This window comes from Mustela lutreola, chromosome 1, assembly GCF_030435805.1.
Source record: "Mustela lutreola isolate mMusLut2 chromosome 1, mMusLut2.pri, whole genome shotgun sequence".
Lineage (NCBI taxonomy): Eukaryota > Metazoa > Chordata > Mammalia > Carnivora > Mustelidae > Mustela > Mustela lutreola.
The window spans coordinates 125,321,791-125,349,677 of NC_081290.1; the positions used below are offsets into that span (position 1 = coordinate 125,321,791).

At 40.3% G+C, this 27,887-nt stretch overlaps 1 protein-coding gene and 1 pseudogene across 3 annotated transcripts in view; both read left to right on the forward strand.

Moving 5' to 3' along the window:
- LRAT (lecithin retinol acyltransferase) overlaps window positions 1–27,887 on the forward strand; it is a 134,697-nt gene that overhangs the window by 47,515 nt on the left and 59,295 nt on the right. For 2 of the 3 annotated variants that reach the window (XM_059173613.1, XM_059173609.1), the window contains exon 1: window positions 11–139. The exons of the other annotated variant lie outside the window; for it this stretch is intronic. The gene's annotated coding sequence lies outside the window, so the exon portion shown is untranslated. Of the gene's footprint in view, window positions 1–10; window positions 140–27,887 lie in introns of those variants that run through there. 3 annotated transcript variants of the gene reach the window in all.
- Window positions 1–27,887, forward strand: LOC131831582 (glyceraldehyde-3-phosphate dehydrogenase-like; annotated as a pseudogene).

The following is a 27,887-nucleotide window of genomic DNA, read 5'->3' on the forward strand; positions in this document are numbered from 1 at the left end:
TAAAGGAAAAGGGCTCCTTTCTCCCAGAATTGGTTTCTTCTAAGATCCAAAAGGCCCTTTGGATGAGCCAAGCTGGGTTCCTGTGCCAACTCCTGTGGCCAGAGGAGTGGAGTCTGACCAGAAAAGGGATGTCATGCAGGTATGGGCTGCAGAGAGTTGCTGGGAGGCAGGCGCCCAGGGTGACCCGTGGGGATTCGAAGAGCTAGGGGACCACGATATGAGATGTGGGATTTATTCATTGGTTTTCCTTTCAGATATTTCAGATGAAATAAACTTCATTTATTTTGTGAATCTCCATAATTTTGCAAAGGTTCTGTCCCTGCCAGGCAGGGACCCAGGTGGCTCGGCTGGCCACCAGCCCACCGAGGAGGCTCTGCCTGCACAACCCACCCCCCAACTCTCCACCTGCATCGCGTGTGGGTCACCACATCCATGAGCACATCTTAAGGATGGACTGACGTTTGAGTGTCCCCTAAAATGTGTGTAGCATTAGTGTGTAAATGTCTATTCCGACAGTTTAATTGGGTCTAAGGAAACCATTTTTCCCTAAATGATGAAGGGTCCAGTGGTGTGAGTCACCATCAGCCTGATCGTCCCACATGTTGCGGTTTACTGAGATGACAATGCAGATACATATTTTTGACTGTTTAATTTGAAAGGGATTTTGTGTGGGGTTTAACACATCAATGCTACATAAGACTCAGAGCCTGCGCTCAGGGAGCTTAAAATTTAATAATAGAGATCAAAGTATATAGAGGCACATGAAGTCTTAGCTGCAAATAGTATAGTGATTTTAGGGAAAGATCTTAAATCCTTAAGCAGATGAATGTGGAACTTGAAGCGTTTTATATATATATATATATATATATATATATATATATATATTTATATATATATATAAAAATATGGACCCTATATATATATATAGAAGGGTTATGTTGATAACAGTTTTTGCCAGCCAAGTGCAATTGGTATTTGTATTTTAAGATCAAATAATCTTAATGATCAAAACATCATAGATAAAAGAGAAAATTTGTATTTTTTTCTTGAACTTTTAGCCTTTATCTTTTTTTCTTTGGTGTTGTCTATGTTGGTATACATATAGACAGCCTTTTCTCTTGGAAGGTTACATTATTGTACTGAAATATATTTTGTTTTTATTTGACAGAGAGACAGACAGTGAGAGAGGGAATACAAGCAGGGGGCAGTGTGAGAGGGAGAAGTAGGCTCCCTGCTGATCAGGAAGCCCGGTGCGGGGCTTGATTCCAGGACCCTGGGATCATGACCTGAGCCAAAGGCAGATGCTTAATAATTGAACCACCCAGGCACCCCTACATTTTGCTTTCAGCAATAAATATGATGGTATGGTTGTTTGGTCTTATATATTATCTGAACATAGCTTGTGTAACAGAAAAAAAATTATTTTCTCCTTAGAATCAAGGAATTGGCAGGTCACTCTAAAAGTTATCTGGACTGAATTTTGTATATTAAGTTATATTCCGTTGGCAGTTAGATTGTTGGAAAAGTGTGAAAAGTTTGTTAGTCTATGTTTTGCTTCATCTTACAAATGAACCTCTTGGTTTTATAATCTGAAGCACATGCATATTAAGTAGAGAAAACTAATTGCAGTAAATCCTGGCAATAATCCGGATGTTTTAATAATGTCACATTGTTAATTCTGAATTTATTTATAATACTGTTGCATAAGGGTCTTATTTTTAAATTGTTTTGGTCTTGTTGGCCTCTGCTTCTCTGATGATGAAATTAACTGAATCGATTATATTTTGTTTAATTAGATTTTATATTTCGATCTCATGTCCAAGCCGTTGAAAGTATTTGGCACTCTCTTCATCATGGGCAATCCATATAGATTTAGTTAGTTGTTCATACATTCTCTGTTTATTTCCTTCTTGGAATTTTTATTGCAATAGACAGTAAACAATTTATATACTTCAGGGATGACAGAGGATCACTCCTTGCTTTTAAAGGTAGGATATATCCATCCCAATAATATTTTCGGTGACTGTCAAAATGATTGCTTCAGCATTTATGTCCCTTTTTCACTGTAGGGTAAACGGCCCTTCAGACTAAATGGGGATGTTTAATATTCCAGGGATTTAACCCACAGTTTTTGATGAATGCCAATGCTGTTTGAAAAGGAATTGTTGTCTTGGTGTAGATAAAATGAAAATCCTGGCATTACAATCTAATTGAGCAATGTGTTTGGGGAGACGTGTCACTAGAGATCTAATGTGTCCTCCTGGAACAAAAGAAAATGCAGTGATGGCAAGGGGTGTAGAATATTGTGGAAACACAGCAGGAGCACCCAGCCTAGTCTCTGCATATCAAGACATTGGCCTCTTCAACAGAATCCAAAGACTCCGAGTAGCAATACTTAGCCTTGGGGGAAAAAATTCTGGCCAGAGGAGATAGCACGCAGGAAATCCCAAAGGTAAAAGAGAGGTTGGCAGTTTGGGAGCAACTAAAAGAAGTTCCCTTGAGCTGCAGCACAGAGAACAGGTTAGCAGGGGGAGAGGTGTTTGGAAACAGATGCCAGGAGAGGCCCAACCTGGGATAAGATTAGCAGGACTAAGCAGAATGGGCCCATCATGGACCTTTAGGGGACAGAATTTCCAGGCTTAATGATTAGCTGGATTTGAGCAATAAGGGAGAGAGGAACAGGAAGGATCCTTCCAGCTTGGACCTTGGTTGGATGGTGTTGCCACTTACAGAAGAGGACTGTGGGGCAAGAAACAGGTTCAGGGGAGTCTGTGGGACTTTTCAAGACAACCGTGCTGTCGTGGAGAGAAGGACTGAGGAGGCAGCCATCTCTGCTCATTTCATATCAACATGCAGGAGATTTACAAAGGAGGATCCTTTAAAATAGGCCTACGGGGGTGGGGGGTGCCTGGGTGGCTCAGTGGGTTAAGCCGCTGCCTTCGGCTCAGGTCATGATCTCAGGGTCCTGGGATCGAGTCCCACATCGGGCTCTCTGCTCAGCAGGGGGCCTGCTTCCCTTCCTCTCTCTCTGTGATCTCTTCCCTTCCTCTCTCCTACTGTGATCTCTCTCTGTCAAAAAAAAAAAAGGCCTACAGGGATTTGCCAGACAGGCAAGAAAAACCAGGACAGAACACTTAAAAATTCAAGGAAAGAAAGTATTTCCGAAAGGATTGAATGGTCATGGTGTCAAATGTTACAAGGGGGTCAAATAAGATAAAAACCGAAAAAATTCCCATTGGAGTTTGCAGTGAGGATGTTGTTGGTGACCTTGACACAAATACTTAATGTCAAGCAGCAGGGGGAATCCAGATGGGGCCAGTTGAGGAATGACTGAAAGAAGTGGGAGATAGTGAGTATAGACAGCTCTTGTAAGAAGAATGTTGAGTGAAAGGAAGGCTAAGATAAAGCAGTTGCTAGGGGAAGAGGGGAGAGTGGGGGGGCAGTTTCATTTTAGTATTTAATATGGGATAGACTTGAGTGTGTTAAACACCAGTGATGTGGAACAATTTGTGGAGAGAGAAAGGTTGAAGGTATTGAGGGGGAATGCTGTCCACAGAGACCTCTAGGAAGAAGGAACAAGATGGGGGGACGGCAGAAAAATGAGCTCCTTGTCAGTTAGGAATGCTTTCAATTTGAATGACAGAAACCTGGCCACTAGTAGTGCCTCACTCAAGCAGAGGTTTCTTTTTTTCTCCCATGATAAATTTAAGGTAAACAATGCTGGCATGGCCTCTGTCTATCAATGATGTCAGCACTCAGGGGTTGACATCACCGCAGCTATCTTGGCCTTTTCCCCTCATGCCCTGATCAAGGCAGGAAAAGGAGGAGGAGGCGGTGTGGGCTACGCTTTGTCCTTAAATCAGGAGATGTTGCCAGAAGTCGTTAGGTGGACTTCTGCTTCGGTCTGATTGGCCAGCACCGTGTGGTTCGCTGAGAAAGCTCTCTGATCCTCATGGTGGGAGAAGTCAAGGGACGTGGGACTTGGGAATGGCAGTTAGACCAGCCATATGGCAGCATCTACCAGCAGGTGCAGATTTTCTAGTTTGGCAGCACATAGGTGAGCGATTTCCCAACTGAGATTTCTGTTTTCCTTTGAAGTTGGAAATAAGCTCGTCTGCTAAGAGAGTAAAGGAACATGTGAGGGTAGTGAATGTCGGAAATGCCCTTTTTGCACAACCGGAGACACTGGGGACTGATGGAGGACAGTGATGGATTTCTTCTGAGCAGCACCCAAGGTTCAATTGAGATTCGAGATCATGGATTCAGAGGCCACACCACTAGAGGAAGGTGAGGCTGCGCAAAGGCAACTCAGTATTTGTCCCCAGGACAGTGGAAATGCTGTGCATCACTGTATGGTACACTCGATGCATATAAAATGATTGGACCATTTAATCACTTTTATCTTGAGCTGTTTCTATGAAATTCATATTGTTTTCCTTTGAAAAAAATTTTTATTCATTCTGTATAAATCATTACCTGCATATTTTAGGTATGTCTCCTATAGAGTACATCGTAATGTTGTAGGAGACTGATCATTCTGAAAATCTTCCAATCTGTAGGGAAACTGAAGTAGTAAAATAAATACCCTCATGGCATTCGTGGACATTCAGTAATTAACATCTTCACACATTTTCTGTCTCCTTTCTCAATCTCTCTCTCCACAAACACACACACACTTTTTTTTTTTTTTTTTTTTTTTTTAATCTCGAACCCCTTGAAATGTTAAGCTGTAGATAGTAAGACTCTGCAGCTCTAAATACTTAAGCCCGCGTCTCCTGGTCATTGGGATATCCTGGTCCATAACCAAGATTTCTTGCCCCTTAGAGAATCAACATTAATCTCATCAACGAGGCTTCAGGATGCAATTGTTTTCCACCTGTCCCCAAAGTACCTTTCAACCAAAAGAGTCTGAAGGAGAGTATATGAAAACTATATATGTTTTAAATTAATTTAGCAAATATCGAAGTGCCCTTTAACGGTCAGCTTCATGTTGAAATTTTGTGGCCTTTGGTCAGGACTTTTCCAATCTCTTTAGTTTTTCATTTTGGATGCACATGACAACATATAATATCTTTTTTTTTAATTTAAATTTTTTTTCATTAACTTATAGTGTATTATTTGTTTCAGGGGTACAGGACTGTGATTTGTCAGTCTTGCACAATTCACAGCACTCACCATAGTACATAGTACATAAACTCACCCAGCCACCCCATCCCTACCACCCCCTTTCTCCCAGCAACCCTCAGTTTGTTGCCTGAGAATAAGAGTCTCTTATGGTTTGTCTCCTTCTCTGCCTTCATCTTGTTTCATTTTTTTCTCCCTTCCCCTATGATCCTCTGCCTTGTTTCTCAAATTCCTCATATAGTCATGAGACTATATGATAATTGTCTTTCTCTGATTGGCTTATTTTACTTAGCATAATACCCTCCAGTTCCATCCACATTGTTGCAAGTGGTAAGATTTTGGGGGTTTTGATGGCTGCATAGCATTCAATTGTGTGTGTATATACATTGTGTGTGTATATCTATAGATATATAGATATATATATACACCACATCTTCTATATATATATCACATCTGGTCATCTAGGCTCTTTCCATAGTTTGGCTATTGTGGACATTGCTCCTATAAACATTTGGGTGCACGTGCCCCTTCAGATCTCTACATTTGTATCTTTAGGGTAAATAAATACTAAAATAAGGTAAAGTAGTACAATTGCTGGGTCATAGGGTAGCTCCATTTTCAACTTTTTGAGGAACCTCCATTTTGTTTTCCAGAGTGGCTTCACCAGTCTTCATTCCCACCAACAGTGTAGGAGGGTTCCCCTTTATCACATCCTCTCCAACATCTCTTGTTTCCTGACTTGTTAATTTTAGCCATTCTGACTGGGGTGAGGTGATATCTCACTGTGGTTTTCATTTGTATTTCCCTGATGCCGAGTGATGTTGAGAACTTTTTCATGTGTCTGTTGGCCATCTGGATGTCTTCTTTGCAGAAACGTCTGTTCATGTTCTCTGCCCATTTCTTGATTGGATTATATATTCTTTGGGTATTGAGTTTATAAGTTATTTATAGATTTTCAGATACTAACCCTTTATCTGATATCTCATTTGCAAATATCTTCTCCCATTCTGTCGGTTGTCTTTTGGTTTTGTTGACTGTTTCCTTTGCTGCACCAAAGCATTTGATCTTGATAAAGTCGAATAGTTCATTTTTGTCCTTGCCATATAGTAACTTATATGTGTGTATACATCTAAAACTTACATTTGTATTGGCTTTTGTTTTCCTGGTGTACTTAAACAGTACCTTCTTCCTTCCCAGTTTAATGGCCAACCTTTCCATCCTTCATTTGTGACTCTAGATAGGTATCGTGTGATAGAAGTATCTGCATTATTTCAACTACTAATTAAAGCCTGTATTTGAATATATATTACAAACTCTTCCTTTCATTGTCCCAATGGTAAATGTGGCTTAGTACTTGCCCTGGTGGATAAAGTAGCTATTTTATGAGTGTATTAGAACTGTTAATTAACAAAATATAACTCAGTGACTGCGAGGAAGGTATTTCATTTAGAAATTCAATTTACCTTTTATAATATTGGAAATACTAGTGATTAATGTCCTCTAGATGAAGAATGCTCTAGGAAACACTGGGTGTGCCTAAATGTAATGCAAACATAACTCCTTATCAAGGAGCTGGAATTCTAAAACAACATGGAAACAGACATGTAAATAAAAGAATAGATATTGAAAGGGAGCACATACTTGGAGGCTGTTTGCCAAATGCAAGAATACGATTAAGGATATTTAAACAGGAACAAGGTCCTTGGTTTATACAGTGTCGTTTTAGTTTTCATACTGATTTAATCTGTTAATAAAAATAGGGTTATTGAGACTTAAGTAATTGTCTGGGCATTTTCACCATCATGTAAATGGATACGGTATGGTGTTTGTTCCTGCTAGAATACATTGTCTCCTGTAGCATACTGGGTGGGCACCAGGCCTTCGGGCCCAGGCATCCCTGCATTAGAAATGAAACTTCTCAGGTCATACCCACCCTTGGAAGTGTCAGCCCCAGGAGCCCTAGATGCACAGTTTCCCCTGACCTGGGCCCCAGTTCCAAGCACATGACCTTCAGGGCTCGCACTATACCAGTGAGTTTACAGTGTTTGAATTGCTTTTAATTAAAACAACTACAGACATAAAAGTACATTGAAGCAGGTGTGTCTCCTCATCTTTTGTTCAGGACCTTTTTGTGATGAATGTATTGGTATTAACTCTGGTTGAGACTAAATTGTCTGCCAGCCATGCCCACACCTGAGCAGCCAGACCCCAACCGGCTTTACTTTAATTCATGACCACCACCCCGTTGGCGCAACATGTCTGACTGTTTCTCTGGCCTGTTCGCCCACCTGCAGGACTGGATCATTATTTCTCCCCTTCTCTCCATACCCCTCTTCACTCACTGGTTCCATTTGGTATTTCACTGAGGAAATGGAGGCGACAAAAGCATTTCCACATTCTTCCGCCATCATTTCTTCAAACTTGATTCTATCAAGACCCATAGAACTAATTGCTTTCCCTCCTTTTAACTTAAGCATGAAGGATTCAGGCTCCCTCTGAGGACAGCCCTTGCACCTGGGCACTGGATTCCATCCCTCTCACCGTCACCTCTCACTGTTCAAGGACAATAAGTTGGGAATTGTCACTTTTTCTCTTGTGTTATCAATTCTCCCTATCTCCTGGATTCGTCCACAGCCCGTAAACACCTGTAATATCTCCCATCATAAACACAACAATAACAAAAGTCCTCCCTTGACCCCTTCCTTTGCTTACAAGTTCAAAGTTTAAAAAATTCATGTTATGGCAAAACTATTTTAGCCCAGTTGTTGAACACACCTTCTCATTCACGCCTGGATTCCCAGTAGTCAGGCTTTTGTCCCCACCCCTGAACAGGAACTGCTCTTCTCAAGGTCCTGAGTCCTCATCTCTCATCTTACTCAACCATCAGCTGCACTTTTTTTTTTTTTTTTAATTTACTTATTTGAGAGAGAGAAAGAAATAGCGAGAGGGAGTATGAGCAAAGTATGAGCAAAGCCGGGGGGAGGGTCAGAGGGAGAAGCAGTCTACCCACTGAGCAGGGAGCTGGATGCAGGACTCCATCCCAGGACCCTAGGATCATGACGTTGATCACTGGGTCCTTCTTCCACTCGGTTTTCTTTTCCCCATTTTCTTTATCAGTTCTCTCCTTTTCTTCGTGCCACTTCATGTTGGAGAGTCCCAGGTTATCCTCCTTGGTCCCCCACTTCTCTGGCTGTATTTTCCCCCACACAGAGATTCTTAACCTGGAGTCCACCATAGACCTGGTGTCAGTGACCTTGAAAGGGAAACATTTCTTCTTTATTTTCACTAACCTCTAAATGAAACTTTGCATTTCCTGCAATTATGAACAATAATATCCGCCATATCTATGACTTTATCTCTAGTAAAAAATTAGATATTTTCATCTCATTACAGTTGTTACAGATGTCTTGAAATATTTATGCACATGACTTCTTTAAAGTACTGCAGTTATTATGCTTACTGTTAGTTCTTATTGGGTAGTATATTAATAAAAAATATGTTGCCATAGTATAACTTTCAAAATGTTGTGATTCTAAGTTTCATTATAATTGCTTTTCTTTATACCAATTATATATACCAAAATATTACAAAGATATTTTATTTTATGCATTTAAAATATCACTCAGAGAAGAAGCCTCAAGTTTTTAACAGACTTTCAAAGGGGTTTATGCCACAAAAACTTTTAAAAGCCCATACTGGAAGTGATCTTTTATCTCACAATTTAAAATATTGTTGAAAGATGTATTTCCAGCCACAACCTCCTTTTGCAGCTACTGTACTCATATATTCAACTGCCTACTCAACATTTCCTCTTGGATATCTCATTAGCACCTTCGACCTACCGTATTAGAACCCAGGCTCCTGGAGCACCTGGGTCTCAGTGGTTAAGCATCCAACTCTTGATTTTGGCTCAGGTCATGATCTCAGGGTTGTGTGATCGAGCCCAGCAAGGGGCTCTGTGATGGACATGGAGTCTGCTTAAGATTCCCTCTCTCCTGCCCTCCCTCTCACCGCCCCCTCCCAACCACCTGGTGCATGTGCCATGCTCGTGTACTCTCTCTCTCTCTCCAAAAGAAACAAAACAGGCTCCTGAATATGACCCACTCCCCAGACTTGCGCCTCTTCCAGTCTTCTCCCCTCAGTTGGCAATTCCATTTTCCTAGTTGCTTACACCAGAAACCCATGGAGTCAGCCCCGACTCCCTATTTTCCATCAGCCATATCTGATCTAGAGCCAACTGCTTTGACTCTATCTTCTAAGTGTATGTAGGATCTAACCATTTCTCATTCCACGCCATCCATCCATCAGCTTCTCTTGCCTGGATTTTTACAGTAGATCCCTAACAGCACTCACTGCTTCCTCCACTGCCTGCCACAGCCCCCAGCACAGATGTGTGCACACACAGACACACACATACACTCACCTGTTCACAGTGATCAAAACAGCAGCTGGAGTAATTCTGTCAAACCTACTTTAATCGGGTCATGCTGCTTTTCTCCTTGGAACTTTCCAAAGGCTCCCCTACTCAAAGTAAAAGCCAAAGTCTTTACAATGGCCCACGTGGCACCCATGATCTGTCCCACCTGTCCCCTGCCTATCCCTGTGACCTATGTCCCACCACACACCTCTTATTCCACTCCAGCCACTCCACACCAAGCATGCTTCTACATCATGGACTTTGTCCTTGCTGTTCCCTCTACCTGGATGGAGTGCTCTTTATCTGAATGGCTTTTTCCAGGATATATGAACAGGCAGCCACTTCTACCACACTCCCCATCACCTTTTCCATGTTTTATACCCCCCACCCCATAGCACTATTACTACCTACACTATTACTTCTATTATGGGCTGTTGTTACTATTCAAACCAACGTGGCAGCACTGAGTGGTACCTGGCTCCTAGTAGATGCTCAGTGCATTTAAGCACAAGAAATGGATGAATGAACTAGGTAAAATTGGCAGCAAAAACATGAATTGGGAGACTGTATCAATCAGAAGGGCTAAACTTCACCTTCAGGGAACTCATTGGATACCTTAAATACTTTTCTTCATTTGTCACTACAATGTATAAGTCTAAGCACTTACTCTTCATTATGTTGGCTAACTCTTATAATAAAGTAGTTCCATACAATTCATTTTCCTGATGCACATAAGCAAAATAAATAAATAAATAAATTTAAGGTTAGAGTAAAAAGTTCCAGAAATAGATATTTGCCAAAGGTAAATATTATTTTTGGGTTAAACAATAAACTGAGAGAATAAGCCTTAGAAATAAATTGTCTATTTTTAAAGGCCATCAGTTGAGCAAAATTTTGGAATGATCTTTACAGTGTAGTTTCTGGAATGAGAAATGAAAAAACAACTCTGCCATCTTATTTTAAGTGCAGAAATAGAGTTGAATTTACATTATATATGTATTGGATATCAGTCTTAGATATAAGTGTTTCTTATCAGTGCCAAACTTGTATAGACCACACTGATTATCTATGTTTTGGGTTGTTGATAATACTTTAAATATTAATTTGACACTGTTACTTTTCTTCATTTCTATATATTTTATTTGTGAATAATCATAAAATCCCATGTGACCTAGATAACAGGGATATGGAATAGGGACTTGCTTTGGAGGTTTAAACAGAGTTCAATAACTATAAAGTATTTCACTAATTGGAAAAGAATAAGACAAACCCTCTGTTGACCTTTGTTTCACATTAAAATGACCGTAGTTTGACACCAAAATGACAGCTGGTTAAAACAGCTTGAGATTTCAAAGTGCTAGAGTATATATAAATATTATGACTGTTCCCATAAGTGTATTGGAAAACACTTTAAGAAAGGTCTTTGGCTTAATCATTTGCTACATTCTCTCCTGTTGGTCAGAGAGAAATACCACCACCCCTCCCCCCAAATTTTTATCTTCTGGATTTAAAAGAAATAGAAAAATTAAAACCATGTAGTTGAACCCAACAGAACCAAGATTGGTGGTTAATACTGAAAATGTAAATTACTACTTTGTGCACAAAGTCCCATGAGCGACTTAGATCCTTCTGTGCAGTTTTCCATGAGTGAGGAAAACTCGAGATGACAGAGAGGAAAGACTAGGAAGCAAGAGTGATAAACAAAAGTCAGAAAGATATAGTTTGTTAGTGGACAGAATAGATTAAGATTATCAGCAGTGCAGAGTTCAGGCAGAAGCTTTCCCATGAGGCTCATGATGTTTCTGAAAGGCATTAGCAATAATTAGTGAAGAATTAATTCAGGAAAGTGTAGGCTGACTCAGGCCATGTAATCGGGGTTGAGGGTGCAAGTCTGAGGCTCAGAGAAAGCTGTGCAGATCTCTCCCATGCAGATGGGGGAAAGAAGAGATAGAAGGTGTGGTTGCCATAGGTTGAGATGAATAATTCCATTTCTGTGTTTGTTTTTTAATTTTTAAAAAGATAAGGCATGTGCACATCAAATAGTATAACAGAAAATTAAATGAAAATTAAGTCAGCTTCCTATCTCAACTTCCAGACCCCAGTTACCCTCCAGAAGGTCAATGCTTTCTTGTAAATTCTTCTATGCTCTATGCACAGGCAAACATTTATATATAATTACTTTAAAAAAAAAATGCCAACACTGGTGTAACTCACAGGGCCTCCATTTTTCACTCAAGTCATATTATTCTGTTTTATATATGTGCTGCCAAAGCAAGCACAAGTCACATTATTCTAAACCTTGCTTTTTTTAACCTGATAGATTATAGCTTTGTTCCTCCTAATTTCCTCCATTCCTTGTAACGGCCACATTATATTCTGTCCTATGGATGTGACAGTCTCCTGTGATGGACATTTAAGTTGTTTCCAGTCCTTTGGTCCATAAACAGGGCTTCAACCACAGCCTCATACATTTGAGGTCATCCCTTTTTATATTTCTGCTCAAAGATATTAGAATGGGGCTGAAAAGATCAGGAAATAAAGTTGTCTTAATTAGATTGAGATAATGAGAATAGGCTAATTTATTGTGACTGAGAGGAATAGCCATGAGATGGTTTTGATAAGAGAATAAAAGTTAACTTAGATTAATAGGGCTTCATTGCCCCATGAACTGATTTGCTACAAATAGGAATATGCTTTTTGGTATTTTGGTGATACTCATCAGAGCACTTCAAGTTCAAAGTTAGAGTAAGTGGTTAATGAAAGTGACTAAATGGCAAATGTAATGATGACCCATGTGAAACCTGCAAACAAGCTATTACTGAGTGGATATTTTCCTTTAGCTTTAATCACTGATTTCAAAAACTATTAATAAAGTGAAAAAAATAACATTAATACATATACCCAATAAGCATGTGGAAGTGGGAAACCTCATTACAGAACAAAGAAATGAAAATGAAAAGGACATCAGGAAAGATGTCCTTTCCTGATGAATGATTTCATTTCCTGAAAATAAAAAGGACGTCTTTCTTGTGCAATCCAGAAAAAACCTTTCAATTATTATACACAGTGATAGTAGTTAAGTAATGAAAGTTCCCTTTGTATGGGGGACTGTTAGGTTACAGTTTAAAATATATTTTAATTTTAAAATATATATAAATTATAAAAATAACTTTGAAATAAAATAACATTTTAAAGGATGCCAGCACATAAATATTCACATTATGATGTTTAAATTAAAGTCTATGCCTAGAATTATATGTATAACTAAATCTATGATACAACTCATGTATGGCAGAGAGGGAAAACCAAAATGTTAACAGTAATTATCTCTGAGTCGTGGGATTGTAGTTTTTGTTTATGCTTGTTAGCATTTTCCAAATGTGTTACAAGTCTGTTCCTTAAAAGAAAAAAAATGCTTTGTTTTTTAAAACAATTGAAAAACATGGAAATGGAGATATGGTTTATTTTTAATAAGCGTGTATATTCTTTTTCCCAGAAGATGCCTCCTTAGCATTCTTAACCCCACCTACATTTATGGAAGTCCTTGAATCAAGTCTTAAGGAAGTCGCATTGTTACAGTATTTGTGTTTCAGTCCAGCAGTGTCACATGGAGATTCAGTGTGAATGATCACCTAAAGCCTTGCCCCACTTTATGGAGTAAAACCTCATACATGTAAGGACTGTCCTCTCCAGCCTAGACCTGCCCTCCGAGCCTCAGGCTTGTACATCCAAATGCCTCTGCCATTCTGCAGGCATGCATGTTGAGGCTGCTCAACCCTGGCACCTGTTCCTTCTTCACATGAGTTCCTGGGCTTCCCCTTATCTCTTCTGTCACTTCTCAGATCCCTCCTTCCACGTCATTGCAAAACCCAGAGGATCACTCTGGATACTTCTCTCTCTCCTTCTCCACATTCTGTGCGTGGCCAAATCCTGTCACTTCTACCTGCACAGGTCGCTGTGCGCCTGCCCCATCTCGCCATCTCTGCCGCCACACCCCTGCCAGCCCTGTTATGGCTTAGGGCCACAGCTCCCTCTAGGCTCCCTGACCCGGCTCCTTCCTCCTTCAGGTCATTGTCCAAGTGCGAGGTCAATGATCCGTTCCCATACCAAGACAAATGACAACTGCGAGGAGCCATTTTCCATGTTGGCAAACTTCAAAAATGGTGAGGATACATTGTGTTAACCAGGAGTCTTGGATAATAGGCACTTGGACATTGCTGGTGGGAGTATAAATTAATTCACTCACTATGGGGAGCAATTTGGCAATATTTCTCAAAATTAATATTATATAGAGCCTTTATGACCTCCCAGTTTATTTCTGGGAATTTATCTTTCCGGAGTCTTATATTTTGACTCTTCAAAGATCACTCTTTGAAAGAAATGTTTTTTCCTCTTGAATAAGGAAACTATGTCTATTATCAAGCTCAATAAGAGGTATACAATTAAAAGTCATCTTCTCTCACTCCTGCCCTAAAACCACCCAGTTCTCTGTCCCAGACTAAACACTATTACTTTTCTTTTTATTTACAAAAATAGTAATATACATGTTCTTCTGCATTTTTGCTTTATTTCCTGAACCACCTTGGGGCACTTTTCATATCAGCTCATTTAAAGCTGACCAAAAGCTACATAGTATTCTATAGTATAGAGCTAGTACTCTTTTAATTCAGCTCTCCACTGATGGACGTTTAGGGTCCACACACGCATGCACACATATAAATGTATGTACATATATATACCACAATGACTGTGCATAGACACATATCATTTTGCCCTTCTGTAAGACATGTAAACATTGAATGTTGGTATACTCTATTTTTTAAGATTTTACTTATTTATTTGACAGAGTGAGAGATCACAAGCAGGGGGAGCAGAGCACAAGCAGGGGGAACAGCAGAGGGAGAGGGAGAAGCTGACTCCCTGCTGAGCAGGAAGCCTGATTTGGGGCTCCATCCCAGGACCCTGGGATTATGACCTGAGGTAGAAGCAGATACTTAATGGGCTGAACCAACCAGGCACCCCTTGTATCCTCTTCATATAATGTGAAATACATCTGAATATTGCAAGCTTGGATTAAAAAAAAAGTTGTTAAAAAATGAAGGCTTAGTTAACTTCAGAGTAACAATCTTTTGACTACTTCCCACAGTATTGTTTCTTGATGCCTTCTTTAACTTTCAAAATCATGTCAAAAGCTGGAGATCCAGGTAACATTCAAAGGTGTACTTAATGTACAGATAGGATATGTTTATATGCCAAACCCTGATTGTTTTCTTAAAATACTTTCCTTGCTATGTTTTTATAAGGCATGATTTTTACGCACTTCCTATAATTTGTGTTATTAGATCACATAAATCTTTTTTTGTTTTTGATTGAATAATAAAATAAATCCACTAGATGATGTATATGAACAGAGAGAAAGAAAAGTTAGTTCCTTTTTTCTGTTTTATAGCTCAAGTTCAAAGATTTCTGTTTAAGAAGACTAAAAAATGTTTTTAGTCTTATTTATTTGACAGAGAGAGAAACAAGAGCAGGAACACAAGCTGGGGGAGTGGGAAGAGGGAGAAGAAGGAAGCTTCCTGATAAGCAGGGAGCCCGACGTGGGGCTCTATCCCAGAATCCTGGGATCACGGCCTGAGCTGAAGGAGGAAGTTGAACGCCTGAGCCATCCAGGTGCCGTAACTAAAAATTTCTGATTACGGCTCTCTGCTCTTCCCAGTTTGACAGACATCCGCATCTTCAGGTGCAGTGCCAGCCACATGCCCGAGACACGATGGTGAAGGTTGGAGTGGAAGGATTTGGCCGTATTGGGCGCCTGGTCAGCAGGGCTGCTTTTAACTCTGGTAAAGTGGATATTGTCGCCATCAATGACCCTTTCATTGATCTCAACTATATGGTCTACATGTTCCAGTATGATTCTACCCACAGTAAATTCCACGGCACAGTCAAGGCTGAGAATGGGAAGCTTGTCATCAATGGGAAGTCCATCTCCTTCTTCCAGGAGCGAGATCCCGCCAACATCAAATGGGGTGATGCTGGTGCGAGTATGTTGTGGAGTCCACTGGGGTCTTTACCACCATGGAGAAGGCTGGGGCTCACTTGAAGGGTGGGGCCAAGAGGGTCATCATCTCCACTTCTTCTGCTAATGCCCCCATGTTCGTGATGGGTGTGAACCATGAGAAGTATGACAACTCCCTCAAGATTGTCAGCAATGCCTCCTGTACCACCAACTGCTTGGCTCATCCATGACAACTTTGGCATTGTGGAGGGACTCATGACCACCGTCCATGCCATCACTGCTGCCCAGAAGACTGTGGACAGCCCCTCTGGGAAGCTGTGGCATGAAGGCCGAGGGGCTGCCCAGAACTTCATTCCTGCTTCCACTGTTGAGGCCAAGGCTGTAGGCAAGGTCAACCCTGAGCTGAATGGGAAGCTCACTGGCATGGCCTTCCGTGTCCTCACCCCAAATGTGTCTGTCGTGGATCTGACCTGCTGCCTGGAGAAAGCTGCCAAATATGATGACATCAAGAAGGCATCAGAGGGCCCCCTCAAGGGCATCCTGGGGTACACTGAGGACCAGGTTGTCTCCTGTGACTTCAACAGTGACACCCACTCCTCTACCTTCGATGCTGGGGCTGGCATTGCTCTCAATGACCACTTTGTCAAGCTCATTTCCTGATATGACAATGAATTTGGCTACAGCAACTGGCTGGTGGACCTTATGATCCACATGGCCTCCAAGGAGTAGGAGCCTCCTGTACCACCAGTCCCAGCCAGAGCAAGAGGAAGAGAGAGGCCCTCAGCTGCTGGGAAATCCCTGCCCCAACTTGTCCCCCAAAACACTGAGAATCTCCCAACCTCCACTATTTTCATCCCAGACCCCCTGAAGAAGGAGAGGGGCTTGGGGAGCCCTACCTTGTCATGTACCATCAATAAAGTATACTGTACCCAGCCAAAAAAAAAAAAAATTCTGATTACATTTTGGTTTGGGGAGCAAGGGAAAGATGTCCCCGTCAAAAACAAAATAAACAAACAAAAACAAAAAAGAGCAGAACCAAAAAAGGGTTTTCTGCAATGTTAAGGTTTCTATTAGTTATTTAAATAGTCAATTCTACAAATTGAATATATAAATTAGAAGACCATATTAAAGGAATACAATTTGATTCAATAAATGTGATGAAAATTATTTGCCTTCTTAACTCTCTTGACTTCCCTCAGTTGTAATAATAACTTGACTCTATTCCATAGAAACTTTTCATTGTCAAATCATTCCTCCATGTAATGACTACTACTAATGAATTCTGAATATTGTTCTAACCTGGATTTTCTGAAACGCTAATAGCACCCTATTAGAAAATTAACTCTCTGTTATACTGGACCACACTGGCTGATAGTATGGTAATTTAGCAAACTCTTATATTGTAAGAAGAAAAAATTTTTAATTATTACTATTTTTTTTCTCTTTAGCACGTGATCTGATGGCTTTGGTTGAAGGACATCCAAAGTGTCCATTTGCTGACGATATGCTAGAGCCAGTCATTTATATAGTGTTCCCCTCAGCATTGCAGGTCTAGAGCTCAGAGGCCTGTCTCCCCCCCATTCCCCCGCACATCTTGTTCATTAACTTTCCTGAGATCTCTGAGATCTCTCTGCAATTCTTGAACAGTAGGCTGGTCTGGTCTGAGAATCACCTGTGCTGATCCTAGATCAATCAGACAGGTGAATTGGTCTGTGGGGTTAAAGTTCTCCGAGATAAATGGCTTTTCAGGCTGAGCTAATTGTTTCCAACCACTAATTTACATTGGGAGAAATTTGACTTGTTGATAAGTAAAGGGGACTAATTTGACTTCAAATAACAAAGTTAGAGGAAGGCTGGCCACCCACTTAGATAGTTCTTCCCCTACCAGAATCCTTAGTTTAGTTTCTCATGGTAGTCCTTTTTATTTGTGGAAAATGAAGCTAATTCTCATACATGAGTGGAATTTTCTAGCTGCTTTGTGTTCTATTCTTTTGAGATAAGATATATGTTTAGATTACTGGATTCCAGTATGCACTTGTATCAGTTGAGTCAGGAATGCATGGATTCCCTTTCTGTTTAAAAGTCAGATAAGGCAAAAAAAGAGCCTTGGACAAGTTGGCTTTCCTGTTTATTCCTTTCTCCTGTCTCTCCTGAGCCCTTGATAAGAAGGGTTTCAGCCCCCACCAGAACTGGCCTTGCCAAGGTCTCCTATAACCCTTACTTTGTTTAATACAAAGCTCTATTGTTGTCATCATCTTACGTGGACCCTGAGCATTATTGGATGCTTGGACGCTGTTAGTCACCCTTCTCCTCCTTTAAATACTTCCTTAACCTAGCCACCAAGGCATTGCCTTTCCGTGGATGTCTCCTATGTCTTTGTCTGATGCTCCTCCATCATCTTGGACTGGACCTCCCTCTTCCTCCCTAACTTCTAAACATTGCAGTGCCTTTACACCTGGTCCCTGGACCTCCCTTCTTTCTGAGTTACATTCACTCCCCTGATGGTCTTATCCTATCTTTAAGCTTTATTATATACTACCTATATGCGAATGGTTCTCAAAGTTATTTCTCTGGCTTGTATGTCTCTCTTGACCCTCAAGCTCACGTACCAACTGTTTGCTTAACAACTCCATCTGGATGCCCAGTAAACATCTCAAACTTGACATGTCGCACACTGAACCCGGCCCCACTCCCAGCCAGCCAGCTCCCTTTCTTCTCAGTCAGTGGCGACTTCAAGCCAAAAACCTTTGTGTCATCCCTGACTGTTCCTTTTCTCATGGCTCATATACAGTCCATCACCAATAGCTCTGCGCCAGAGCTATCTGTCTTCAAAATATGTCAAAATATGACTACTTACATTTCCACTGTTGCCACCCTGGTTCCAGCCACCATAATCTTGGGCCTCAATTAATGCAATAATGTCCTAACTGGTCTCCCAGTTTCTACTTCCTACTATTATCTCTTCCCCAAATAGAGTGATCTTTTAAACGTGTAAGCCAGATGATGCATGTCCTTTGTTCCAAGTCTTTAATTTCACCAAGGGTAAAACCCAAAGTAGGGAAAATGGTCTAGCAGGTCCTGCCCAATCTCTGATCTCCCTCCTCCTGGAACCCCTCCTAGACACTCAGTCTGTGTGACTGCCTGGGCCTGCTTTCCAGGCTGCCTCAAGGTCTTTGTACTTTCTTCTCCCTCTGACTCAACTGCTCACAGTTTTCTCCCTCATTCTAAGTTCTAGCTCAAAGGTCACTTTCTCAGAGAACTTGACTACCCTGTTTAATGTTGTCTAAAATCTTGGAACACTTCCGTTCTCAGCCTCATTTTTCTTGAGGGCACTGATCTCATCTGGCCTTCTTTCTATTTTACTGAATTATTTTCTTTATTGTTAATACCTCTCTGGGTCCTCCCCCTGCCACCCTCCCCAACGCACACACACTCAAAATTAGTCCCTTGAGGGAAGAAAGTTTTGTTTATGTTCACAGTTGTACTTTTTTTTTTTTTTTTTTAATGACAGAGAGAGATCACAAGTAGGCAGAGTGGCAGGCAGAGAGAGAAGAGGAAGCAGGCTCCCCACTGAGCAGAGAGCCCCATGCAGGGCTCAATCCCAGGACCCTGGAATCATGACCTGAGCTGAGGGCAGAGGCTTTAACCCACTGAGCCACCCAGGCGCCCCCACAGTTGTACTTTTAATGCTGGAAAAGTACCTGCCATATCATAGAAATGTTTGTGTTACTGGATACCATGATCGAGGAGGACTGAAGCATTCTATTTATGTCTAAGAATTAAAACTAGTGTATGAACTTTTGTTTGGTTGACTATTCAACAAACATTAATTGAGCATCTACTCTGTGCCAGGCACATTGCTTGGCACTGAGCTTAGAGAGATGAACAAAACATGGCCCCATGATGTTAGAAGCTCATAAACCTCTCTCTGTTGAAATTTTTATTGTGTAATATTTCATATATACAAAAATGATATAAAATAATATATATTCTTTACATTGAAAATATATAAATAATAACAAATCCTTCTATGCCCACCTTATACATGAAGAAATAAAACATTTAAGGTGCACGTAAGTCCCCGTTTTACCCCCTCCAATTGTATCTCCTCCCTTGCTGCCAGAGATAACTGCTGAATTTGGTGTTTATCATTACCATGCATTTTTAAAATATTTTTGCTACATATGGAACCCTAAATCACACATAGTATTATGATGTTTAAATGGTATGAAATTCAGGTCTTTTGCTTTACTCAGTGTTATTTGTGAGATTGTGAGATTCATCTGTGTGGCACCAGTCCCATTGAGACCCACTGCTACACATCCAGTACTAAGTTACTGAGTATTAAGATATGAGCATCTTTGGGTGCCTGCGTGGCTCAGCCGGTTGGGCGTCTGCCTTCACCTTGGGTCATGATCCTGGAGTTCTGGGATCAAGCCCTACATTAGGCTCCCTGCTCATCAGGGAGTCTTCTCCCTCTCCCTCTGCCCCTCACCAACTCCTCTCTTTCTCTCTCTCTCTCATACTTTCTCTCTCTCTCTCTCTCTCTCTCTCTCTCTCTGCCCTCTTTCAAATAAATAAAATCATTGAAAGGAAAAAAAGATACAGCATGTTCAACTTTACTTAATATGTACTTATTTTCCAAAGTAACCTCCTATTACTGCCAAGTTCTCCAAAGTGTTTAGATCAATTTACAGTTCCACCAGCAGGATATGAAATTTACCATTTCTCCACATACATGCAGTTTTTAATCTCTAAATGTATATTTGTCCTAGGGCATAGCTTTGTTGACCTCAACAGTTAGCTATTAAAAAACACAACTTACCTATGTCCTAACTCTTTGTATATTACCCCTCAAAGTAGAGCATCTCCCACTTCTCTGAATAAGTCCAGAACAGCTTCCTGCAGCATGAGTACAGGTGTGGTCTCTCCTGCCATTTCCCCAACTGGTATAGCCAGGACCCAAAACATCCCTAACTGATCCTAGCTCCTTTCCACTGACCTCGGGGATAGCTGTTTCCATCTCCTACTAACCCCCTTCTTCAGATTCTAAAAAGATCTGGTCATTGTCCCCTGGGCATTTAAAATTTACACTAAAAAGAAGTTTGAAATCTGAATCCCTGGTTTCATAGAGCAAATGCAGAATGAGGTAAAATGGCCAAGTCCATTACTATTAAGGAGTGATAATGGCCTGAACTTTACACCTCTGACTACAGCTGTAAAACATTTTTTACCACCATAATAGCAAACTATTCCACACACAGTGGCTCCCAATAACAGACATTTATTCTTGCCATAGTTAACTTCAGCGGGGCTGGTGTAGGCTCATCTGGGGTGGGCAGCTCTGTTCCAAGTTGCAAGCTGGTTGGCCTTGGTGTGGGTTCAGGTCTCCACATTTTTCATTCTGGGGCCTAGGGGAAAGGCCAACCAGGGCATGGTCTTCTGACAGATCACTGGAGCACAAGAGCATGAGTCTACCATTCAAACATATTTAGAGTTACTATTCTTATCACACACTGATTTCCCAGTGGCCAAAGCATACCTCATGGCCAAGCCCAAAGATAGGAAAAGATAGAAGTGGAGGAGGCTTTATATTTTCTGAACAATATCCCAGTCCAGTGCAAATTAGCAACACTTTAGGAACAAGATAAATTCTGTGATTCATAGAACATCTTTGCTTTCATGACCACCGCACAGCAAATATATCAAACCAAGTGTCAGGAGTTAATGGAATAACAATTAGAACTGAAGCCCTTTTGTGCATGTGTCCATGCATATGCTCTTCATCTTCTTCTTACCAAGAACACACTCTCTGCCTATGTAGCCATTATCTCCTTACTCCATTGTCAGTGACAGAGGACAGAGCTATTTGTTTTGGAGTGGGGCTTCAGATGTTTATTCTTTGGAAAAAACGGGGCAAGTAATCATTTTGGTTCTCCTTTAACCTTCCATCTCTGCCAGCCCACTCAGAATCAACCGTCTCCAATTACCCCTTTCCTGATGTACATCGATTTAAGAAACCTTTTTATTATAGAGGGCACGGATTGCGTGGGGCACTGGGTGTCATGAAAAAATAATGAATACTGTTATGCTAAAAATAAATTAAAAATAAATTTTAAAAAAGAAACCTTTTTTTTCTCTCCCTTAAAGAATCAACTTAATGAAAACACAAGTCCATATCTTCACCGTAATGAGAGTCTATGTAGTTAGAGATGAAAACTTCTTTGACTTTTTAAAACATCTAAGAATAGAACTGATAGACAAGTTGTAGCATATTATTTCAATAGAATATTCTATACATAATGAAAACTTACTGTATAGTATTTACTACGTGTAGTTGAGCAAATTATAGCTAACATTCAACAACATGTGAATCCTACAAACATAATGTTGATTGAAATAAGTCAGGAACAAGAGAATATGTACTTTAATTCCATTTATATTAAGTTTAAAAATCAGTCAAAAATAAACTAATGTTTGGGGATGTATGCTTAGTTGGAAGAACGGTTAAAAAAAAAAAAAAAAGGAAGAAGATGATTTTCATCAAAGTCAGGATAGTGATTTCCTTTGCTGGGGATGGTACAGTGACTAGGAAAGAGAAGGCATCTTCTCAGGTGCAAGCAGCAATCCATTTCTTGACATTGGTGGCGATTACATGGATATTGTTTGTGATAAGTCATCAGAGCTGTACATGTCTGTTTTTGAATCTTTGTAAGTATTATATTTCACTATAAAAGTGTCTAAGGATTCCAAGATATTTGATTCCATAAACTTAATCTTATAAGCCATAAGATGTAAAAACATACTTTGTCTCTAGTTTCAACTCTTGGTTAATTCCATCCACAAACTTTCAATGTCTATGTTCTTTTTGATAACTTTTGTGGGATTTTTCTTGTGCATTGTTGTCCATCCAGATTGGATAGGTAGATCCCATTCTGACTCTCATATAGATCAGACCAAAGGCAATTCATCTTTGTCTGCATCTAATAATTGTGCCCTAGATCCACCCAGACTTCTTTCAGGTACTCATTTGGTCTTGAAAGAGACTGGATGGCAGCCTGTGCTGATGAAAATCCATAGGCAGAACTAGAAAAGCAATTCAACTTTTAGTGACACAGTAATGCTTGGTTTTCATGTATATAAAGACACTTTCTGATAAGGAAATCTCAGTGCTCCTTGGTAGGAGCAAAGAGAAATGCAAACAAGAAATAGCTCGATGTATATGGTCAATAGGAAAACCAGGTAGAGGGGGGTCAGGCATGACACGCAAGCAGAGGTCTCTCTTTTTTGGGCCCCCAGATTTGTAAACCTAATGTTTATTATTTCTTCTTTTGTACTTTATCTCAAGATTTCCTGCTTTAAAACCATTTTTCTTATTGTATCTCAAAAACAAGGTTAAGGTGAGAGAGACTCCTTAATCTGCTTAATAGTATCTGGTACATTCAGGCCTATGTGATATAGGTGATTTTCTGAGAGGTTAGTCTTGACAATCCTCTTTAACTATATTGTTGGTATGACTAAAAAAGAAAAAAATTGTTAATGGGTACGAATGGGGAATGGGTCACCCTAATTACCTGATTTTTCCCATTAAGTGATGATTAACCCTCTCAATGAATTGGATCTGTTGACTCTAGAGCAAGTGTATGATTACTCAGATGAACAGACTGCATGGTATCCCATCAGGATTTTTTTCTCAGGGCTGTAAGATTATATTGAATATTATCTCGCTTCATTTTTTTTAATATTTTATTTATATGAGAAAGAGACAGTGAGAGAGAGTATGAGCGAGAAGGTCAGAGAGAGAAGCAGACTCCCTGTGGAGCTGGGAGCCCCATGCGGGACTTGATCCAGGGACTCCAGGATCATGACCTGAGCTGAAAGCAGTCGCTTAATCAACTGAGCCACCCAGGCGCCCTCGCTTCACTTTTTAAAAAAGATTTTATTTGTATTTTAGAGAGTTCATAAGGTGAGGAGGGAAAGAGGACTAGGGAGAGGTAGAGAATCTCAAGCAGACTCTGCTGAGCTCAGAGCCTGAACCAGGGAGCGATTTCACGACTCTGTGATCATGACCTGAAACAAAATTGAGCTGGACACTTAACTGACTGAGCCACCCAGGCTGTTTTTCACTTTTTAAAATATTGCACTTTACCAATCATCTGTAGTCTAGGAATCAGGATAGCATTCCCAGTGGCAATACACTGATAAAAATATAAATCTCTTGGATAATTTTAATTTTACAGAATAAACCAAAAGGAAAAAAATAGATGTTTCTAAACTTTACACATTAAATATAAAGCTTCAGAAGTCATATGTAGTCCTGAAAACACTGTGATTGTCATACTAATCAAAGTCCTTCTGAATTCCTTAGTCAAAAAAGTTGGGAAATTTTATTTTGTTTTTAAAGAGTTTACTTATTTATTAGAGAGAGAACACAAGCAAGGGGGAGAGGCAGAGGGAGAAGCAAACTCACCATTGAGTGGGAAGACTGACTCTGGGCTCAATCCCAGGACCCTGATATCATGACCTGAGCTAAGGGGTGATGCTTAACCTACTGAATCACCCAGGTGCCCAACCACCATGGTTTTTAAAACCTCTATTCCAAATGGACATATAAGATGAAATACTATAGAAGTTTTTATCATTTTAGGGAAATCGGATGCCTTCACTTATTCGTTAATTCACTAACCATTTACTGGTGCCAGGAGCATGGTAAGTACTTGAATAGAGATAACACATGTGGAAGAACAAAGAGACATCCAACCAGCCTGCTCAGAAAGAGGAAGGGCCAGGGAAGTCTCTACAACAGAGCTGACCAGAAGTGACACTTGGACTGAACCCTAACAGACCAAAAGGAGTCACCCAGCCAGAAGAAGAAGAAAAATGGGCATTCCTTACAAAGGAGGTAACCTATGCGATGCATGGGAGTCTGAGAAAATATGGCACATTCAAGGACGTATGAGTAATTGTGTAAGGTGAAGACTGGAAGAATCAGAAAGAAGTTGAGAGGTGAACAGGAGCCTGGTCACAGGGGGCCTTGGGATCAAGCTATGGTGTAGGACCTACATCAGGAATAGGGAGTTATTGAAGGGTATGAAGTATGAACATGATGGTACTTGAATTTTTAGGAAGATTACTTTAGTAGCTCAGAGGAGAATATTTGGGAGGTAAGATAAGAGATGGATAGAGCTGATGAGAAGGAGAGAAGAAATCAAGCAGGATTTTTAGATATGAGAGATATTTAGGAGGTGATTTCGGTAGAACGTGGTCACTCCTTATGAGAGCTGAGAGCAGGGGAGCAGGAAGTTTGCAAAGAAATGCAGGGCTAGTGAGGGGCATAGAGGAGGCTGCCCAGCTGTGTGCTGAGAGCTGAGCTGAGGACGGACACCATGAGTTAATGGCTCCCATACACAAGGTTGAGTGATGTCCTTAGTGTGGTTTTAGATGCAAAGAAGTCTGGACTGATCCACGTTTGGGTAAGTACTGCAGAAGGAAAATGGAGCAAGAGGACTGAGACGCTGAAGCTGTTACTGAAGCGACAGGTTGAAGTGCTGAGCCCAAGCAAGATGGCAATGGAGGCAAAACCGGAGAAAAGTCGGACACATGGAGTGAGTGGGATAGGCCCTGTCCCAATCCCAGTGAATAAGCAGGGATACTTGGAACAATAAGGATAACAGGAGTTCGTGGTAGGAAAGTGGGGTGTGTGGCTTAAGACTTTAAAGGTGGAGCAGCCGCAGGCAATAATACAGAAGAGAGGGTGAGTTGATGATACCCGTGTGGAGATGAAGGACGTTGGCAGGGTCATCCACATGAACACTGAAAACAGCAGGATTATGGTAGATTTGGGGTCGAGAGAAAAATCATGAACCACACTCCACAATCTCTGGTTCACATCAGAGAACAATGAGAACAAGAAGGGGCGGGGATGGAAAATTCGAGAGGCACAAGTTGCCAGGAAGGTTTCTGACAGGAGTTTGGCAGCATTTGCACAGGCATGTGCTGATGGTTATCGAACACTTACTGTATGCCAGTTCCAAGTGTGTCTGTTCCAAGTACTTTACAAACTCTCAGCTCGTTTCATTCTCAATGAGGTAAGTACAGTTATTACCCCAGATGAGAACACTGAGGATTTGTGACATTTAATAACTCGCTCAAGGTACAGAGCCATGATTCCAGGTCAGGTAGTTTGGCTCCAAAGTCCACTTAACCCATGTCCCTGTCCTGCTGGTTCTGTTGAACAAACGCAACCAGCCCTGTGGGTACCTGAAAAGTTCCAGAGCAAAAAGCCTCCACTTAAGACTGTAGAAAGGAGGTCGGTTTGTGCTTGGGGTTCATTCAAAAGAGGCAGAACATGACTGGTCCTTGATAGCATCAACTCCTTTATGTTTTCCAGAGTCTATTTTATTTTGCATTTAAACATAATAGTATGTCTTTCAACTATGTGTTAATATGTAATCTCCCTCAGACCTTTTTAGAAGTGGGTGCAGGGACTTTTAAAATAAATAGTAACATTAATATTAACTATCACTACTCAGTTACATAAAGGGATTAATTTTGCATCTTTCAGAGAACTGAGATACATTCTGAGAATGGCAATAAGGAAAATAAAACATACAGTCTTTTTTTTTTCTTTTTTTTTAACATGCAGTCTTGAAAAATACATGGTTCTGGTTTTTCCTGTGGCATTACTAAGCTTTACAGCAAACTGGTTTATTTGAGGTTTATGCTGCTTGTTGGAAGAAATTCTCCTCTATTTTTTTTTTTTTAATTTTTGTTGCCTGATAGGCACTGTCATAAACACCAAGAGCCCAAGAATGTTAGAAAGCATTGTAATCCAAAGGAGAAGCCTACTTTGCTTGGCTCATATTAGTTCTATTTATTTTCTTAGATTTAAGGTCCAAAGAGTCTGAATAAAGTACTAACCCTATGAAGCACTGAGAAACCAGCTTCCTTGTCATACAGAGCTACCACTCTTCATGAAAAGTGTGGCTCTAAGAAGTGTAGACATGAAGAAAATATGGATCTATACAAAAAGCAATTTATGGTGTAGTGATAAGCCATACCATGGACTTATATTGTAAGTCTACATCTCACAATGACATTTAAGAATTCTGGCACATATAAAATGGGTTCTTTTAAGATGTAATTCAGGTTTCATTTAGAAATGCATGTATTGAAGCATACCGCAAGGAGTTTATGCTAATTGTGAATGGGACCTTGGACGGTTTTAATACAAATTAAGAGTGGATTTGTCAGATGTAGGTAAGTACAAGTAACTGAAAAAAAAAGTGATTTTTTTTTTTTTTTTAAATCTGGAAGGTTCAGAGAGGCAGCTTTTAAGAAAACGCTATTGACTCTTCAAGGTAGCTGTTCTGGTTCAGCTTTGGTTTATAAAATAACTAGAAGTTTTTAGGCTAAATAGTCCTACACAAGGGGAGAGAAGGGAAATGGGAAAATTATTAGTAAATATGATCCTTTAATTCCATCACCACTCCACTCTTTGGAAAAAATTATTTTGTACTCTGGGAATAAAGCAGAAGGAAAGGCAGTGGAATTCAACACAAACCAGTTTAAGTAATGCTTTTTCATTTTGCAAAGCTCTGAGTTCCTTGCTAACCTCTACCTACATGATGGGGGTGGTGGGAGCAGCAGGTAGAAATAGGTATAAGATGCCTTCTTTCTTCCCAGGTTGTTAATTATATACTTGAATTTTAGGTTTATTGTTCTCTTGCTTGTCTGTATAGTTTTGCCAATGGATTGTGTAGTTTTACATAATTTTGAACTTTATATATGTGCAATCAAGCTGTTTGTTTTCTTCTATAATTCGTCTTTTTTCCCCATTCAAAATTATCTTCTGAAAAATTTTTTTAAAGATTTTATTTATTTATTTGACAGATCACAAGTAGGCAGAGAAACAGGCAGAGAGAGAGGAAGGGAAGCAGTCTCCCTGCTGAGCAGAGAGTCCAATGCAGGGCTTGATCCCACGACCCTGGGATCATGACCTGAGCTGAAGGCAGAGGCTTTAACCCAGGAGCCACCCAGACACCCCATCTTCTGAAATTTATCAGTGTTGAGGCATGTAGCAATAATTTATTTAGACTCTGTCATTATAGAATATTCTATCTTAGGGGTATGTTGTAATTTATAAACTTTATTTTAGAAGAACATTGAAATTTTTGTGGGTTTTTATACATATTTTTTGCGAGGGAAGGGAGTAGGTTTTGTAGGTTTTTTTTTTTGTCTGAGATCATGACCTGAGCCGAAGGCAGAGGCTTAACCCACTGAGCCACCCAGGCGCCCCCATAAAAAAGTTTTTAACTACAACGAGATATG